The sequence below is a fragment of the Mytilus californianus genome, unplaced genomic scaffold (assembly GCF_021869535.1).
Source record: "Mytilus californianus isolate M0D057914Y unplaced genomic scaffold, xbMytCali1.0.p SCAF_2, whole genome shotgun sequence".
In the NCBI taxonomy this organism is placed as follows: Eukaryota; Metazoa; Mollusca; class Bivalvia; order Mytilida; family Mytilidae; genus Mytilus; species Mytilus californianus.
Window position 1 is genome coordinate 102,410,776 of NW_026262668.1, and position 20,603 is coordinate 102,431,378.

The window sequence follows — 20,603 nt, forward strand, 5'->3', positions numbered from 1 at the left end:
TATTACATACATTACATAATCTTGATGTTCCTATAAACCCACTATGAAGGCTATTTTAATCTTCAGCTATCCAAAAATGAATTTTATTCTACACTAGCTATCATATTTGAAAAATCCACAGGGGCCAAAATGCGAAACTACACACCTAACTGTGGAGTGCTACCTTAATATCAAATTTTTTTTCCCTGCCTTAAATTCAAATTCATTTCCTGTGTTCTACTAGCTGTAACGATTAAAATGGTACCATAGTTTTTAAAATTGGTTCAGTAATAAAGATTTTATGAAGGTTAGCATTTGATGTTAAACGGGACAAAAAGTCATTTAAAAAAAAATGCCTGATCAAAGTGTAAAACCTCAAGCCTGTCACATTTTTGGGGTAAATTTCTAAAACTTTTCCCTTTTTTCTGTTTAAAATCATAAAATAACCTTTAAAGAAGAAAAATTGTACAATTTTTAGGTATTTGAAAGCATTTATAGGTCAATTTTGCTGTAAATAGCATGCCAAACCTTGTTTTAGAAACTCTCAAGCAGGGTATAAATATCTAACAGTACTGGCATCATTAAATTTCATTCATGCCAAATTATTATATAAAATCCTGCTAAAAATGTTTATTTGACTTATTCGCATTAAAAAATATAAAGCGATATATTCTGAGGCTATCATATAAAGCGCAATCTTTGGTTACAAGGGCGAAGCTAATGGAGTACAAATTTAAGACAGAAACATGTCTTAGTGTCAAAATGTGTATATTTGGTTGCTAAGGACAGTAAACAATAAAATTAACATGTATTGCAATCCTAGCAACTTTTTTCCCTTCAGAACTACATTAAGAACCTAACAGACTAAAGATTTGTGGTTAAATTTATCTTAAAAAGTGCATTTCTGTGCTTTCTGATGTGCCATAAGGTAGCACTCCACAGTTAGAAAAAAACATTAAAATTGAACCACAAAATGTTTTATCATCTTCTATTCCTGGCTTTCTAATACATTAACCTAACTGTTTGTGTTATACATGTGCATATGTATGTTATCAGTATCTTCCATAGATTTGATTTTTAAAAGTTAAAATGGTGAAAAATAATTCCTTTTTTGTGTATCCATGGCAACATTCTGCATTTATTTACCATAAAATATTGCAAAAAGGGGGGCAAAAATGTCACATATTCCCCCAAAATTTGGTTCAAACTAGAATTTCAATGCCTTTCAGTGATACCTTTTCAGAAACTGTTGATATAAATCTACCAAATGATCAAATAAAAAATGGGTGTCTTTCGCCTCATTTTTTCATAAAATTTAATTGCAAAGTTCGTGCGACAAAAAGTCGGAAAAAAACATTACAATAATTGCCGGACCAATATTTGGTATGGATATGAAAATACGGACTGTCATACAGAAAACAGCCCATATTACATACATTACATAATCTTGATGTTCCTATAAACCCACTATGAAGGCTATTTTAATCTTCAGCTATCCAAAAATGAATTTTATTCTACACTAGCTATCATATTTGAAAAATCCACAGGGGCCAAAATGCGAAACTACACACCTAACTGTGGAGTGCTACCTTAATATCAAATTTTTTTTCCCTGCCTTAAATTCAAATTCATTTCCTGTGTTCTACTAGCTGTAACGATTAAAATGGTACCATAGTTTTTAAAATTGGTTCAGTAATAAAGATTTTATGAAGGTTAGCATTTGATGTTAAACGGGACAAAAAGTCATTTAAAAAAAAATGCCTGATCAAAGTGTAAAACCTCAAGCCTGTCACATTTTTGGGGTAAATTTCTAAAACTTTTCCCTTTTTTCTGTTTAAAATCATAAAATAACCTTTAAAGAAGAAAAATTGTACAATTTTTAGGTATTTGAAAGCATTTATAGGTCAATTTTGCTGTAAATAGCATGCCAAACCTTGTTTTAGAAACTCTCAAGCAGGGTATAAATATCTAACAGTACTGGCATCATTAAATTTCATTCATGCCAAATTATTATATAAAATCCTGCTAAAAATGTTTATTTGACTTATTCGCATTAAAAAATATAAAGCGATATATTCTGAGGCTATCATATAAAGCGCAATCTTTGGTTACAAGGGCGAAGCTAATGGAGTACAAATTTAAGACAGAAACATGTCTTAGTGTCAAAATGTGTATATTTGGTTGCTAAGGACAGTAAACAATAAAATTAACATGTATTGCAATCCTAGCAACTTTTTTCCCTTCAGAACTACATTAAGAACCTAACAGACTAAAGATTTGTGGTTAAATTTATCTTAAAAAGTGCATTTCTGTGCTTTCTGATGTGCCATAAGGTAGCACTCCACAGTTAGAAAAAAACATTAAAATTGAACCACAAAATGTTTTATCATCTTCTATTCCTGGCTTTCTAATACATTAACCTAACTGTTTGTGTTATACATGTGCATATGTATGTTATCAGTATCTTCCATAGATTTGATTTTTAAAAGTTAAAATGGTGAAAAATAATTCCTTTTTTGTGTATCCATGGCAACATTCTGCATTTATTTACCATAAAATATTGCAAAAAGGGGGGCAAAAATGTCACATATTCCCCCAAAATTTGGTTCAAACTAGAATTTCAATGCCTTTCAGTGATACCTTTTCAGAAACTGTTGATATAAATCTACCAAATGATCAAATAAAAAATGGGTGTCTTTCGCCTCATTTTTTCATAAAATTTAATTGCAAAGTTCGTGCGACAAAAAGTCGGAAAAAAACATTACAATAATTGCCGGACCAATATTTGGTATGGATATGAAAATACGGACTGTCATACAGAAAACAGCCCATATTACATACATTACATAATCTTGATGTTCCTATAAACCCACTATGAAGGCTATTTTAATCTTCAGCTATCCAAAAATGAATTTTATTCTACACTAGCTATCATATTTGAAAAATCCACAGGGGCCAAAATGCGAAACTACACACCTAACTGTGGAGTGCTACCTTAATATCAAATTTTTTTTCCCTGCCTTAAATTCAAATTCATTTCCTGTGTTCTACTAGCTGTAACGATTAAAATGGTACCATAGTTTTTAAAATTGGTTCAGTAATAAAGATTTTATGAAGGTTAGCATTTGATGTTAAACGGGACAAAAAGTCATTTAAAAAAAAATGCCTGATCAAAGTGTAAAACCTCAAGCCTGTCACATTTTTGGGGTAAATTTCTAAAACTTTTCCCTTTTTTCTGTTTAAAATCATAAAATAACCTTTAAAGAAGAAAAATTGTACAATTTTTAGGTATTTGAAAGCATTTATAGGTCAATTTTGCTGTAAATAGCATGCCAAACCTTGTTTTAGAAACTCTCAAGCAGGGTATAAATATCTAACAGTACTGGCATCATTAAATTTCATTCATGCCAAATTATTATATAAAATCCTGCTAAAAATGTTTATTTGACTTATTCGCATTAAAAAATATAAAGCGATATATTCTGAGGCTATCATATAAAGCGCAATCTTTGGTTACAAGGGCGAAGCTAATGGAGTACAAATTTAAGACAGAAACATGTCTTAGTGTCAAAATGTGTATATTTGGTTGCTAAGGACAGTAAACAATAAAATTAACATGTATTGCAATCCTAGCAACTTTTTTCCCTTCAGAACTACATTAAGAACCTAACAGACTAAAGATTTGTGGTTAAATTTATCTTAAAAAGTGCATTTCTGTGCTTTCTGATGTGCCATAAGGTAGCACTCCACAGTTAGAAAAAAACATTAAAATTGAACCACAAAATGTTTTATCATCTTCTATTCCTGGCTTTCTAATACATTAACCTAACTGTTTGTGTTATACATGTGCATATGTATGTTATCAGTATCTTCCATAGATTTGATTTTTAAAAGTTAAAATGGTGAAAAATAATTCCTTTTTTGTGTATCCATGGCAACATTCTGCATTTATTTACCATAAAATATTGCAAAAAGGGGGGCAAAAATGTCACATATTCCCCCAAAATTTGGTTCAAACTAGAATTTCAATGCCTTTCAGTGATACCTTTTCAGAAACTGTTGATATAAATCTACCAAATGATCAAATAAAAAATGGGTGTCTTTCGCCTCATTTTTTCATAAAATTTAATTGCAAAGTTCGTGCGACAAAAAGTCGGAAAAAAACATTACAATAATTGCCGGACCAATATTTGGTATGGATATGAAAATACGGACTGTCATACAGAAAACAGCCCATATTACATACATTACATAATCTTGATGTTCCTATAAACCCACTATGAAGGCTATTTTAATCTTCAGCTATCCAAAAATGAATTTTATTCTACACTAGCTATCATATTTGAAAAATCCACAGGGGCCAAAATGCGAAACTACACACCTAACTGTGGAGTGCTACCTTAATATCAAATTTTTTTTCCCTGCCTTAAATTCAAATTCATTTCCTGTGTTCTACTAGCTGTAACGATTAAAATGGTACCATAGTTTTTAAAATTGGTTCAGTAATAAAGATTTTATGAAGGTTAGCATTTGATGTTAAACGGGACAAAAAGTCATTTAAAAAAAAATGCCTGATCAAAGTGTAAAACCTCAAGCCTGTCACATTTTTGGGGTAAATTTCTAAAACTTTTCCCTTTTTTCTGTTTAAAATCATAAAATAACCTTTAAAGAAGAAAAATTGTACAATTTTTAGGTATTTGAAAGCATTTATAGGTCAATTTTGCTGTAAATAGCATGCCAAACCTTGTTTTAGAAACTCTCAAGCAGGGTATAAATATCTAACAGTACTGGCATCATTAAATTTCATTCATGCCAAATTATTATATAAAATCCTGCTAAAAATGTTTATTTGACTTATTCGCATTAAAAAATATAAAGCGATATATTCTGAGGCTATCATATAAAGCGCAATCTTTGGTTACAAGGGCGAAGCTAATGGAGTACAAATTTAAGACAGAAACATGTCTTAGTGTCAAAATGTGTATATTTGGTTGCTAAGGACAGTAAACAATAAAATTAACATGTATTGCAATCCTAGCAACTTTTTTCCCTTCAGAACTACATTAAGAACCTAACAGACTAAAGATTTGTGGTTAAATTTATCTTAAAAAGTGCATTTCTGTGCTTTCTGATGTGCCATAAGGTAGCACTCCACAGTTAGAAAAAAACATTAAAATTGAACCACAAAATGTTTTATCATCTTCTATTCCTGGCTTTCTAATACATTAACCTAACTGTTTGTGTTATACATGTGCATATGTATGTTATCAGTATCTTCCATAGATTTGATTTTTAAAAGTTAAAATGGTGAAAAATAATTCCTTTTTTGTGTATCCATGGCAACATTCTGCATTTATTTACCATAAAATATTGCAAAAAGGGGGGCAAAAATGTCACATATTCCCCCAAAATTTGGTTCAAACTAGAATTTCAATGCCTTTCAGTGATACCTTTTCAGAAACTGTTGATATAAATCTACCAAATGATCAAATAAAAAATGGGTGTCTTTCGCCTCATTTTTTCATAAAATTTAATTGCAAAGTTCGTGCGACAAAAAGTCGGAAAAAAACATTACAATAATTGCCGGACCAATATTTGGTATGGATATGAAAATACGGACTGTCATACAGAAAACAGCCCATATTACATACATTACATAATCTTGATGTTCCTATAAACCCACTATGAAGGCTATTTTAATCTTCAGCTATCCAAAAATGAATTTTATTCTACACTAGCTATCATATTTGAAAAATCCACAGGGGCCAAAATGCGAAACTACACACCTAACTGTGGAGTGCTACCTTAATATCAAATTTTTTTTCCCTGCCTTAAATTCAAATTCATTTCCTGTGTTCTACTAGCTGTAACGATTAAAATGGTACCATAGTTTTTAAAATTGGTTCAGTAATAAAGATTTTATGAAGGTTAGCATTTGATGTTAAACGGGACAAAAAGTCATTTAAAAAAAAATGCCTGATCAAAGTGTAAAACCTCAAGCCTGTCACATTTTTGGGGTAAATTTCTAAAACTTTTCCCTTTTTTCTGTTTAAAATCATAAAATAACCTTTAAAGAAGAAAAATTGTACAATTTTTAGGTATTTGAAAGCATTTATAGGTCAATTTTGCTGTAAATAGCATGCCAAACCTTGTTTTAGAAACTCTCAAGCAGGGTATAAATATCTAACAGTACTGGCATCATTAAATTTCATTCATGCCAAATTATTATATAAAATCCTGCTAAAAATGTTTATTTGACTTATTCGCATTAAAAAATATAAAGCGATATATTCTGAGGCTATCATATAAAGCGCAATCTTTGGTTACAAGGGCGAAGCTAATGGAGTACAAATTTAAGACAGAAACATGTCTTAGTGTCAAAATGTGTATATTTGGTTGCTAAGGACAGTAAACAATAAAATTAACATGTATTGCAATCCTAGCAACTTTTTTCCCTTCAGAACTACATTAAGAACCTAACAGACTAAAGATTTGTGGTTAAATTTATCTTAAAAAGTGCATTTCTGTGCTTTCTGATGTGCCATAAGGTAGCACTCCACAGTTAGAAAAAAACATTAAAATTGAACCACAAAATGTTTTATCATCTTCTATTCCTGGCTTTCTAATACATTAACCTAACTGTTTGTGTTATACATGTGCATATGTATGTTATCAGTATCTTCCATAGATTTGATTTTTAAAAGTTAAAATGGTGAAAAATAATTCCTTTTTTGTGTATCCATGGCAACATTCTGCATTTATTTACCATAAAATATTGCAAAAAGGGGGGCAAAAATGTCACATATTCCCCCAAAATTTGGTTCAAACTAGAATTTCAATGCCTTTCAGTGATACCTTTTCAGAAACTGTTGATATAAATCTACCAAATGATCAAATAAAAAATGGGTGTCTTTCGCCTCATTTTTTCATAAAATTTAATTGCAAAGTTCGTGCGACAAAAAGTCGGAAAAAAACATTACAATAATTGCCGGACCAATATTTGGTATGGATATGAAAATACGGACTGTCATACAGAAAACAGCCCATATTACATACATTACATAATCTTGATGTTCCTATAAACCCACTATGAAGGCTATTTTAATCTTCAGCTATCCAAAAATGAATTTTATTCTACACTAGCTATCATATTTGAAAAATCCACAGGGGCCAAAATGCGAAACTACACACCTAACTGTGGAGTGCTACCTAAAGTTGAAGATTTACGAAACCGTGTTCCGTAACCGGTACGGATATGTATAAGAGTACGAAGGAGCACAAAGGACCACAAAGGAGTATGATAAGTGCACAAAGGATCTGAAATTGTTTATTAAATGGGGGGAAAGGCAAACTTGGTAGCGACGATGAAGGTAGTTTGACAGTTGCATTAGACAGCGTTTTTTCAAAGCCGGACAGATTACTCTGCACAAAGCACATAAAAGACAATGTGACAGATTACATAAAAAACAAGCTGCCTCTAACATCTAATCAAAAATCGCAGATTATGTCCGACATTTTTAACGACAATGGCATAGCAACAGCTGATGACACCATAGATTTCGACACCAAGTCCAATGAACTTTGTAACAGCTTTCCGTGTTTTGCCAATTATTATGAGATAAGACTTAAAAACCGCTTGTTCAATTATGTTAATCAACCCTATCGCAAATATGACTCTAACAGACTTTTGGTTTTTTTTACATTTTTCTTCATGAATTATAATATTTTTATGTTTTGAAATGAATTTCAGGTCCTTTGTGCTCTTATGAAACTCCTTTGTGCTCCTTTGTGCACAAAGGAGGTCCTTTGCGGTGTTTTTAGAGACCCGCCAATCATGACTTATGATTTGACCCGTATTTATCAATTTGAGAAAAAAAACGACACTTATAAAATGTTATGGAATAGCTAAAGCATCTCTTGTCCCATAAAATTTTATCACTATCTGATCAAATGATATTATTGAAGAGTTGCAGTACTTACAAAATTTCGACACATCAGGGCTCAGCTGAAACATTCGTATCAACCAATTATCTGGATTTAGAGCGAAGCTTGAGAATTTCTACATTTATTTCAAATCACTTTGATCTTTAATTTTTATCAGAACAATCATTTTACAATCGTCTTTACTTAGATATGCATGAAATGTGTGCCACTGAGTAAAAAGTAATTATATCATCACAACTTATGATATATATTACATATAGTGCAATTTCATTCCGAAAAATAAAACAGTAAACATGGGGCATTTATTCAATTAATATGGAACAACTTTCCATCGTCAATGTGTTTTTCTATAGAATTAATGATGTCTCGCACAAATCCATCAATCTATCAATCGGCACACATATGCAGATGTAGGGTAACGGAATCTGCCGAGGTTTGTCGATTGCTGTTCCCTAAGAATTTATCACAACTTTCGATTTCTTCGTTTATTTCCGTAATCGCGAAAGCAACAGAGAATGACGATATTGTAGGGCACCACACGCTGGTGTGTAAGTAACGTGCCATGTTTCAAGCTAATTAACATGTCATTAAATTGCGCGTGGCATCGCAGATGCAACGTTTGAAGTCGGGTCGTAGTAGTTCCTGTCAATATAATACTATCATGGTCAAACTTACATGGAGATTATGAAATTATGACAGAAGCTTGTTAATTACCAAAAAAAACCAAGTAGATACAGTCTGCGTGTAAAAGTTTGTTACACATCAAATATTTTGTCAAGTCTTAGAATTTTATGAAACTTTGACAGAAACTTTTTCATGATTAAGAGATAATGTCTAGAGCAAACTTTGAAAATATATTTTCATTTTCAGTATTTTTCTGATAGATGGAGACTTAGTTTTTTTACAGTTAACATTTACAGACAGTCTGGGATTACATTTTTTTGACATGAAAAGTTTATAAACCTTCATGGATTGTTATGAGACTTGGACAGAAGCTAATCTTGACTTCAAAACCAATTAATAGCATCTAAAGAAAAAGTTTTTTTTAAACAACATGCTGAGTTTGTAAAGACAATGCTGACACTCGTAAATAATTTGACAACACTAAGTAAACAATATTATAACCATATGACATTGTAGTATGCTAGGTTCCGCATGAATACGAGTTGTATAAACCATGGAAGTAATATTTAAAGGAGTAACAACAACGCCAGTTCAAAGGTTTCATATGCGTTACCGCCTATCTTTCGATTACTCGTTAATCAGTTTACGATATGGAATGGTATTTGATTCTCCGCATGTGATCGATCAAATTACTGACACTTTTCGGTCGTTTTCGTGTTCACGGAAAATTACGAACAGACAAGTTGTTGTCGTATATACGTGCGAAGTAACCCAAATAGTCCACTCGTTACATTCCGCTGATGTACGCTGCCGAATAGAGTAATACACCAGTTTCACGTTTAACTGCGCATGTCTGACCTAATAAGCCAAACTGTGAAATCACGCGATAATTCCCGAGAATTCATCGACTGGGGGCTTACGGTTGATGTAAGCAGTGACCATGCAGATCTGGAAAAACAATCACCTGATTAAGTGTTTGCGTTTATATGTACACGAGCATCATTTGATTCAAAATATATATTGACGAGACAACTTTATTAACAATGACATATTAAAAGATTTAAAAAGCACTACTGTTGTGTTGTAGGTTTTAGTAATATACGATCTAATATGCCGCCTGACTTTGTACCTTTAACGGTCACGAAGAAATGCTTGATTTCCCGCTGAGGTCGTTCACTTAGCGGGAAGAATAAATTAGAAAAATAAGCGGGGGTCACTTCATATCCATATATAAGGTCACTGATAAATTAAGAAGTCAATTAACACCTTAGCCATATGGAATCCTAGTTGTACCTTGTACAATCTCACCAGGTGACAATTGATAAAAACGTACCCTTTTCTACTAGTCCAGCCCTGGCCTCAGTGACTTATTTTCAATTTTTTTTTTTTTTTTTGTCACTGATAACAAAAATAAAAATTGAAAATAAGTCACTGAAGCCAGGGCTGGACTACCTTTTCTACATACAGTTGCTGAAAAGGAGACGACCATTTGATATTCTGACGGAAGCCAGAAGGATTTTTTTCGGATTGAATATTCATCGTCATCTGTTGCTTCCTTGGAATATTATACTGTCATCCACGATTTAATATCCCAGTTGCTACGCATTCAAATTTTTTTACTGCGCGAAAATTTATTTTGTACACAATTATTTCCTGCATTTTGTGATGCAGATTTTTCTTTTTCATCTTGCCGTGGGCAAAATTATTTATTTAATTGTAAATGCATCGTAAATTGTTGATTTTATACTTTTTATTATTTGGATACACGTTTTAGTATGTTATAAATGACGTCATAAATCAAATATGAGAATTTGAGTCAAATCGGTGAACATGAATTTGACAGCTAATGCCCCTTTAAAGTTTGTTAATTTTACTTCAATTATCAGTATCATCATAGCTTTATGTTTATGCTTTATTCTGAAGATGTTTCAATATGTTAAAATGTTCAGAAATATGCAAATATATATGTTCGAAAGAAATTGTATATTTTAAAAAAAGGAATGGAAACGCGACCGACTTCAAAGAGAATGTTTTTTAATGTATCATGCCAATAAATTTTCTTTACATGTATGTTCTTTAAGACAATGCAATACGGGATTAAAATTTTATAGCTTCAAGCAAAGGAGTATTTAAATGATTATTTATTTATTCAAAATAGATGCTTAATAAAAAAAATTTAATATGTCTTGAGACATTGTATAGTGAACACTATTATTAATCACTTCTGTTCATGCTATCGAAACTTTTTTTTAATTCGGGTACCTAATAGTGTTGATGCATCTCTGTTTCGGCCGATGTGTTAATTACACCCCGTAGCTCTAACTGGCTAATTACTTGTCTTGCATTAGTTATCGAACTTGGCCATTTAGTCTGACGCCAGTTTTCGAACTTTACTAGCGGTCACTAGTTTCATGGACGTATTATATTTATATTGTCAATATAATACTTCCATGCTAGTATCAAGGAATTGTATATTTAGAAGGAATGGAAACGCGGCCGACTTCAAAGAAAATTGTATGATGCATCTCTGACTTGGGTGGCGTGTTAATGACATCCCGTCGCTCTAACTGGCTCATTACTTATCTGGCAGTAGTTTTCGAACTTGGTCATTTAATCATGAAATGAAACAAGGAATTGTCTATTTTAGATATACAATTCTTTAAATGAAATAAACAAAAAATACAACCTTAATAAACGAAGTTACTTCTGAAAAACATTTATTTCTTGTACCTCCTCTTGATATTTCACGAAGGTATGCAACAATTAAGATCAATTAATAGATGAAATCTGACATTATACGAGTTTTAAAAAAAAAAGATTTAAGGTAATGCAAAAAGTTAAAAAAATAACTTTTTAATTTTGGAATATGACTGGTATAGAAAAGTATAAAGGAAGAAGTACGTGAACAGATGTAGTATTTTGTCTAGATAAAAGAACTTAGATAATAGGTGTTATAATAAACACCGATATGGGATATCCAATTTGCAGGTATAATCTATCATGTATCATTGATAAGCTAATTTTTGTCGTATATATATTTAAGCGGGAACAGTGTATACTAACTATAAGCTGTCACTGATTTAAGGTGTCAAAAAGAAATCACGCCGAGCTCACCTGTTAATAAATGTTAAATTATGCCGTGGTGCAATAATTTTTTTAATTAGAAACAGTTAAAACTTTCCGACATTCGCATATTATTTATTTTAACACCGAAGACATATTTTGCGACCTCTAGACTACTGCTCTTCTAGAAAAAAGGAAGTCTTATATACATTTCTTGCCTGTAATTTCCGACTTCGTCGGTGTGAAACTTGACTGAACAAAATGGCGTCAATGTGAACTATAAACATGGGATTTTGAAAAATCATAGCAAATTCGTTTTTATCACCATTTTCATAAAACCAACACTATGTGATAGAAAAAAGACTAAGCTTTTAAATTGTATGTCAATGTCACATCTATTTCAAGTAGTTATTTAACCCTTACCAGAATACGGCGTGTTGGTGTATTTATTGACGCACTACTTAAAATTTTCAACATGTTTCGAAATAAAATCATTTACATTGTACCAATATCATTTAGCATTCGTAATTTATACCAAACTGTAGGAAAATATTCCTTCTTTAAAATGATATATCTCATTTTCTCACTTTATTTTTTCTACTTTCCAATATTTAGAAGAAAACGTATTACACTCCCAGATTGAAAGACGTGTTTTGACAGAATAATGAAATTCAAAACTAAAATTTCGAAAAATCGTAGAAAATTCAGAAATGTTACCAGAAACTTATAAAAATAAAGGCAAAATGCTAGAATAAGGTTTCAGCTTCATAATGATATCAACTTATTTGTTTTGCACTATGTAGTTGCCGAGCTTTTAGAAAAAAATCAAAACACTGTATTTTTTGTTTTGTAATCCGGATGAAACTCACTCAAGTTTCAACACCGAGGTCTATTTTAATAAGAATTTTCATAATAAAATATTACAAACGTATGTTCGATGAGGCATTAAAATGATACCTAAGGCCTCAACTATTCACGGAACGGAAGTTCATTCTTGATTTTGGATTTCTCTCTCCTTTATATCTTCTCAAGCAAGATGACCCCGTGAATTTAAAAGACCGATCTATATGACAGGAAATGGACCACCGTCATGATTCTTTATATTATTCATCATACTTCCGACCGAGTCGGACATGGATTATAGCTCTGCGGGTATCCCGATTGATCTCGAGCCGCGTTTCCATTCCTTTTAAATATACAATTCCTTGCTAGTATACTATATATATATACACTTAAAGGGTGCATGATCTACAAATATTTGCCTTCTGAGTGGCAGACTTTCAATTTGGGTATAAATGTTTTTTATGGAAAGCCTCAGCTGTCATATATTAGATATTTTAAAAACGTTATGCTGAAGCTTAAAATGTAAAGTTAAGACAGCGTGATGTTGAATTGAGTCATCAAAATGCTAACTCTAAATTACAATATGCTAAGTTGAATTTCCGCAATGTTGACTTGCAATGACAAGTGCTTTAGTCGTGATAGTATAATGATAAGTCACGATGTTGTGATGATATGCCAAACACACGTAACGTTGGGTTTAAAGTACATGATGTGAAGTTGACGTTGCATGATGTTAGCTTGCAGATGGATACTGCTCGGTCATACACTTCGATAGCTATGATAACAAATAAAATGAATAGCTAAAATGTATGGTGCTGACATGTTATTAATAAATGTTGAGCTGAGAATGTACGATGTTATATCATTGTGATATTACGATAGGTCTATCATGCCATCTGTTGATTTAAAACACCATGATGCACAGTTGAAAGTACATGATGTTAAGTTAAGATAACACGATGCTACAACACTATATTGAAACGAAAGGCTTACCATACAATTTGTTGACTTAAAACAACACGATGCAACGTGTTAAGCTAAGATGCTCATTTGAAACTACACGACGTACAGTTGAAATTTTGTAATGTTAAGCTACGATAGTACGATGTTATATCATTATAATGCCACAATAGACTTATTATACAATTTGCTCATTTAGAACTACACAACGTACAGTTGAAAGTACGTGATGTTAAGCTAAGATGGCACGTTGTTATATCATTAGAATGTCACGATAGGCTTACCACACGATATGCTCGTTTAAAACTACACGACGTACAGTTGAAAGTGCGTGATGTTGAGCTATGATAGCAATATCTTATGTCATTATAATATCACGGTAGGCTTGCCATACAATATGCTTATTTAAAACTACACGACGTACAGTTGAAAGTACGTGTTGTTCAGCTAAGACAGCACGATGTTATATCATTATAATGTCACGATAGGCTTATTATACAATTTGCTCATTTAAAATTACACCACGTACAGCTGAAAGTGCGTGATGTTAAGCTAAGATAGCACGTTGTTATATCATTAGAATGTCACGATAGGCTTACCACACGATATGCTCATTTAACACTACATGATTTTCAGTTGAAACTAGATGATGTTAAGCTAAGATAGCATGTTGTTATATCATTTGAATGTCACGATAGGCTTACCATACAATATGTTCATTTAAAACTACACAACGTACAGTTGAAAGTATGTGATGTTGAGCTATGATAGCACGATGTTATATCATAATAATATCCCGATAGGCTTGCCATACACTATGCTCATTCAAAACTACACGACGTACAGTTGAAAGTACGTGTTGTTGAGCTAAGATAGCACGATGTTATATCATTATGACGTCACGAGAGGCTTATCATACAATGTGTTGACTTGAAACTACACGATGTAAATTTGAAGTAGTTTGGTCTTGACTTGAAACAGTAAAATGTTAAGTTATAAAAACAGAAGGTAAAGTCAAAATAAAACAATGATAGGATGACATATACTTGTGCAGAGTTGAAGATTTTTGGTGTTGACTTCGAATATAGTACAAATATTAGATCGTTTTATGTTAAATTGAAAGACAATAATGATGCGTAAAACATTACAGAATTATGTGAATTGAAACTGCAATTCTATGGAAAAGAATAAGGGACAAATCCCCAGGATTTTTTCTTCTTCATTTGCAAGTTGATGAATATTAATGAAATTTAACTCCGGAGGCAAAATTATATACAAAGAAAGTTTTCCATAAATTCATAAAGCAAAAGAATTACCCATCGCTATATATTACACTTGAATAAAGTTTTGCCGTATATTTTACATGTTTTGTTTGGATGTTTTTTTTTATGATTAAAAACCAGATTTTTTTATGAACAATATTTAAGAAAATATTTATCTATGTTGTGTGTTAATATATACAACATAATATTGTGCTTATAAGACTTATGACTGTGAGAGTCAAATTTTACCTATATAAAATCACATCTATGTAAGAGTTATCGGAGAATTTGTATTTACCACTCCCGTTTTCCCCGAAATAGAACATAAGAATCTGGAGTCTTAATCTTTAAAAACAAAGATCAACTGATATGACAAATATCTTACGCTTAGCGTAGGACTGAGAGGGTCAGAGCTATTTCAGAATGTGACCCCCCCCCCCCCCCCCGATCTTGTTAGAGGTATCTGAAAATTTGAATTTTCTTTTCCACGAAATAAAACAAAAGAATCTGGACTTAATCAAAAGCGATGCGATTACGATTTCCATAGAATGTCGACTAGTTCGTTGAAAATTCGGCTAGGCAAGTAAAGTATATTGTCTTGTAACAAAGCAGGGTTTATTCATATTCACATCACACTTACATGTTCTCGTCCTGATATGCATGTAATATTTGCCACTGTACGTAAAACACAACCCTTTTCCCCGAAATAAAACCAAAAAATCTGGACTTAATCAAAACCGATACTATTTGGATTTCCATAGATTGTCAGAGACGTTTTGTCAACTAGTTTGTTAAAAATTCAGCTTAGCAAGCAAAATATGTCTTGTACAGAGCCAAGATTTATTCATATTCATATCACACTTACATATTCTCGTCCTAATATGCATGTAATAATTGCCATTGTACACTAAATACTAAAACATTTTCATCAATTCTTTTTTATGAAAAGGAGCCTACTTTAAGCACGTTCATCGATTTGACACCCTGTAATTCATGTTTTTTGGGAGCTCCTCGAAAATTATAACACATTCCTTCTTTATTTGCAGAATCGCCAAGTGACGGGTGCCACATATGAAACATGATCTGCTTACCCTTCTGGAGCACCTGAGATCACCCCTTTTTTTTAGGGTTTCGTGTTGCTCAGTTTTTGATTTTCTATATGTTGCGCTTAATATACTGTTGTTTGGCTTTTTATTTTTTTTCTCTCGTTTATTTCGGCAGATGAGTTTTTGTCATGACATTGTCAGTTTGGTTAATAGTTTTATTATCCCTTTTGTATCTTTCGCCTTCTTTTTGTCCATTTTTGTGTATTTTTTTTTCGATTCTCCCCTCCCCCTGAACAGTATAATAGATAGATAAATGAAAACAGAAACCCTTTTCAACAAAAGGAGATCTACAAGTAACTCGACGTGACCGAAATTGTAAATTTCTTCCTCATTAGATATATTGCCCTTAGGGTAGATCGGGTGTCTTCCGCAATCTTAGGGAGCTACCATTTGATTTTTATTAGGGGGCTAGGATGAAATTTAAAAAAAAAGCAGGACAGGAGTTTTGAGTTAAAAAAATACAGGAAAACTTGGCAAAAAAAAGGCAGGATGACAATGTATGTAAAAAAAATCAGAATAAACTAATAATAAAAAATGCAGGACCGAATAGAGTGAAAAATAAAAAGGCAGGACAGAGATAACAACTAAAAAAAAAGGCAGGACAAAATTTGTCATCCTAGCCCTCCCCTCCCCCCTAAAAATCACATGGTAGCTCCCTTAGATTCTCATATAGCACAACACAATCGGTCTAGATCTAAAAAAATATACACATTTTGAGAGAGGAATGTCATTCATATGTTACAGTAGTACTTTTCATTTTGATGAAGAAAATTATATGATTTATCTGATTAAAACGATTATTTGTTTTTGAATACAGAACGTTTTTTGCATATGTTTTTCAACTTTTCCATATAGGGGAGATAACTCGGATAACATTATCTTTTGTCGTTTTTTAATTTTTTTTAATTTTTTGCCATGGCATTGTCAGTCTGTTTTCGACTTATGAGTTTGAAATCCCTTTGGCATATTTCGTCTTTAATGATGAAATGTGTAGGGACTTTATCTATTTTGTTTTGTAGACAGAAAACGAGTCTCGTGATCCCAATTTTTATTGTTTTTTTCTAACATTGAGTTTTCCATGTATAGTTATAAAAAATCTGACAATACTGCATAACCTGTATAGCTTGCAAAATGCTCTGTGGCCCAAACTTTTTATTATGTTTTTTCAAAAAAGAATAAACTACATTTTGGCAAATAATTAAAAAAAATGTACCGATTTTAATTTAGACCACACTCATGAAAACTATAAGAGAGAGAGAGAGAAACTGTTGACATAAAAAAAAAACATATCTACAAATTAATCAAAGCAAGACCAAAATAATTCATGGACTTTAACAATTTTAACAGATTTTTGATTTTTTTCTTTTTCTTTGAAAACACATATAGATAGAGAGAAGCTGCAAAGAACCAAGAAAATCACTATGGACAAGAAAATAAGTGACGGAAATCATAATAATACACCAGTTTCACATTTAACTGCGCATGTCTAACCTAATTAGCCAAACTGTGAAATCACGCGATAATTCCCGAGAATTCATCGACTGGGGGCTTACGGTTGATGTAAGCAGTGACCATGCAGACCTGGAAAAATAATCACCTGATTAAGTGTTTGCGTTTATATGTACACGAGCAACAATTGAATCAAAATATATATTGACGAGACAACTTTATTAACAATGACACATTAAAAGATTTTTAAACGGACTACTGTTGTGTTTTAGAGTAACAGACGATCTAATATGACGCCTGACGTTGTACCTTTAATTGTCACGAAGAAATGCTTGGATTTCCGCTGAGGTCGTTCACTTAGCGGGAAGAATAACATAGAAAAAATAAGCGGGGGTCACTTCATATCCATATATTAGGTCACTGATCAATTAAGAAGTCAATTAACACCTTAGCCATGTGGAATCCTAGTTTTACCTTGTACAATCTCACCAGGTGACAATTGATAAAAACGTACCCTTTTCTACATACAGTTGCTGAAAAGGGGACGACCATATGATATTCTGACGGAAGACAGAAGAATTTTTTCGGATTGAATATTCATCGTCATCTGTTGCTACCTGGGAATATTATACTGTCAATCACGATTTAATGTCCCAGTTGCTACGCATTCTTTTTCTTTTTTTGCTGCGCGAAAAATTTATTTAACTTTTGTACACAATTATTTCCTGCATTTTGTAATACAGATGTTAAAAATGTAAACCCTGTTTCTGTATAAGATACATGTACATAATTTACACTGAGATATTACGGTTAATGCAACTAGATATATTTTAATAATTCAGTAGGGGGTCATTCAGCAATTATGATCTTATTTTATGGTAAAGCAGGATATTCAATTACTGATAATGATATCTTAATGTAAATTCATTCATTATTAATCAGAATAAGAAAATAGATAATGTTTACATAACAAGGATTTTACTAGTACTACGTCCGAAGGATATGTCCACATTTTCTATTTATAAAACCAAATACATGTTCTAAAGAATATATAATTGAATTACTAGTACCTGTTCTTAGAGACACTCAAAATGTTAGAGCGTTGAAATACAATATGTTATGAGGAAGTAAATGTATACATGAACGCATGCTGGTTAATCAATATAAGTAATGACAGCTGTATAATAAAAATTAAAAAAAAACTACATCATTTGTTACAAAAATCTAATGTGCATGTCTTTCTACACGTTTAAAATCCCTGTATATGTACAATACATAATAGCTACGTTCGCCGTGACAAACATACTGTGTACTGGTATCATCTGTTTACCTGCCTCCAGCACACACCAAGAGAGAGATGTGTATTATCGGTATTTATTATTGTGCTGCCAAATATAAGGGTAAATTGGATAGCCCCTAACCCGAATGATTCAGTCCCTCCCCGTAATCGATCTCTCCTACTTGCGTTAATGAAGCAATCGTAGATCAGCGGAATATACCGACCGAATTATTCGGGTAAGTTAGCCCCCTGTCACGTATGATATCGTTAATTATCGCGGGATTTAAACTAAAACGCGCATTTGATTTCGAGAGCAGGGTTGATAAGTCGCTTATGTGAAACTGGTCTATTGGCTTCTTATTATAAGTTATAGGAGTCATTGTCCATTAATGACTTTACCAATTTAAAAAAAAATGAAATATTCTCCGAGTGGATATATACATAAACCTGGGCACTATCTTACTTGGTGCTGGAAAAATGGTTGGCACTGCTGTAAATGATGTTTTTTTTTGTTTTGTTTTTTTTAAAGTTGACGATTTAGACTGGAGGCTCTAGGTCAAATTTCATTAGGTTTCATATAGACTTCATGTATAAGCGGAAAGTATACAACAGAATCTACCATACTTTATATTTGGGTTGGCCCCATGTAGTAGGATTCTTCCACCTATCAATTCTTTTTGTTTGATTTCGTGGAAAAGAAAATTCAAATTTTCAGATACCTCTAACAAGGCCGGGGGGGAGTCACATTCTCATATAGCTCTGACCCTCTCAGTCCTTATTATTTGTCATATTAGTTGATCTTTGTTTTTTAAGATTAAGACTCCAGATTTTTATGTTTTATTTCGGGGGAATACGGGAGTGGTAAATACAAGTTCTCCGATAACTCTTTCATAGATGTGATTTTATATGAGTAAAATTTGACCCTCACAATCATAAGTCTTATAAGCACAATATAATGTTGTATATATTAACACACAACATAGATAAATATTTTCTTAAATATTGTTCATAAAAAAAGTCTGGTTTTTAATCATAAAAAAAAAATCTAAACAAAACATGTAAAATATACGGCAAAACTGTATTCAAGTGTAATACATAGCGATGGATAATTCATTTGTTTTATGAATTTATGGAAAACGTTCTTTGTATATCATTTTGCCTCCGAACTTGCAAATGAAGAAGAAAAAATCCTGGGGATTTGTCCCTTATTCTTTTCCATAGAATTGCAGTTTCAATTCACATAATTCTGTAATGTTTTACGCATCATTATTGTCTTTCAATTTAACATAAACCGAGCTAATATTTGTACTATATTCGAAGTCAACACCAAAAATCTTCAACTCTGCACAAGTATATGTCATCCTATCATTGTTTTATTTTGACTTTACCTTCTGTTTTTATAACTTAACATTTTACTGTTTCAAGTCAAGACCAAACTACTTCAAATTTACATCGTGTAGTTTCAAGTCAACACATTGTATGATAAGCCTCTCGTGACGTCATAATGATATAACATCGTGCTATCTTAGCTCAACAACACGTACTTTCAACTGTACGTCGTGTAGTTTTGAATGAGTATAGTGTATGGCAAGCCTATCGGGATATTATTATGATATAACATCGTGCTATCATAGCTCAACATCACATACTTTCAACTGTACGTTGTGTAGTTTTAAATGAGCATATTGTATGGTAAGCCTATCGTGACATTCAAATGATATAACAACATGCTATCTTAGCTTAACATCATCTAGTTTCAACTGAAAATCATGTAGTTTTAAATGAGCATATCGCGTGGTAAGCCTATCGTGACATTCTAATGATATGAAAACGTGCTATCTTAGCTTAACATCACGCACTTTCAGCTGTACGTGGTGTAATTTAAAATGAGCAAATTATATAATAAGCCTATCGTGACATTATAATGATATAACATCGTGCTGTCTTAGCTGAACAACACGTACTTTCAACTGTACGTCGTGTAGTTTTAAATAAGCATATTGTATGGCAAGCCTACCGTGATATTATTATGACATAAGATATTGCTATCATAGCTGAACATCACGTACTTTCAACTGTACGTCGTGTAGTTTT

At 32.2% G+C, this 20,603-nt stretch overlaps 1 protein-coding gene across 1 annotated transcript in view; it reads right to left on the reverse strand.

The window, feature by feature from the left end:
* Positions 1–19,663, reverse strand: part of LOC127730629 (uncharacterized) — a 72,047-nt gene extending 52,384 nt beyond the window's left edge. The window contains exon 1 of the mRNA XM_052239130.1: positions 18,301–19,663. The gene's annotated coding sequence lies outside the window, so the exon portion shown is untranslated. The remainder of the gene's footprint in view (positions 1–18,300) is intronic.
* Between the last annotated feature and the right edge of the window lie 940 nt (positions 19,664–20,603).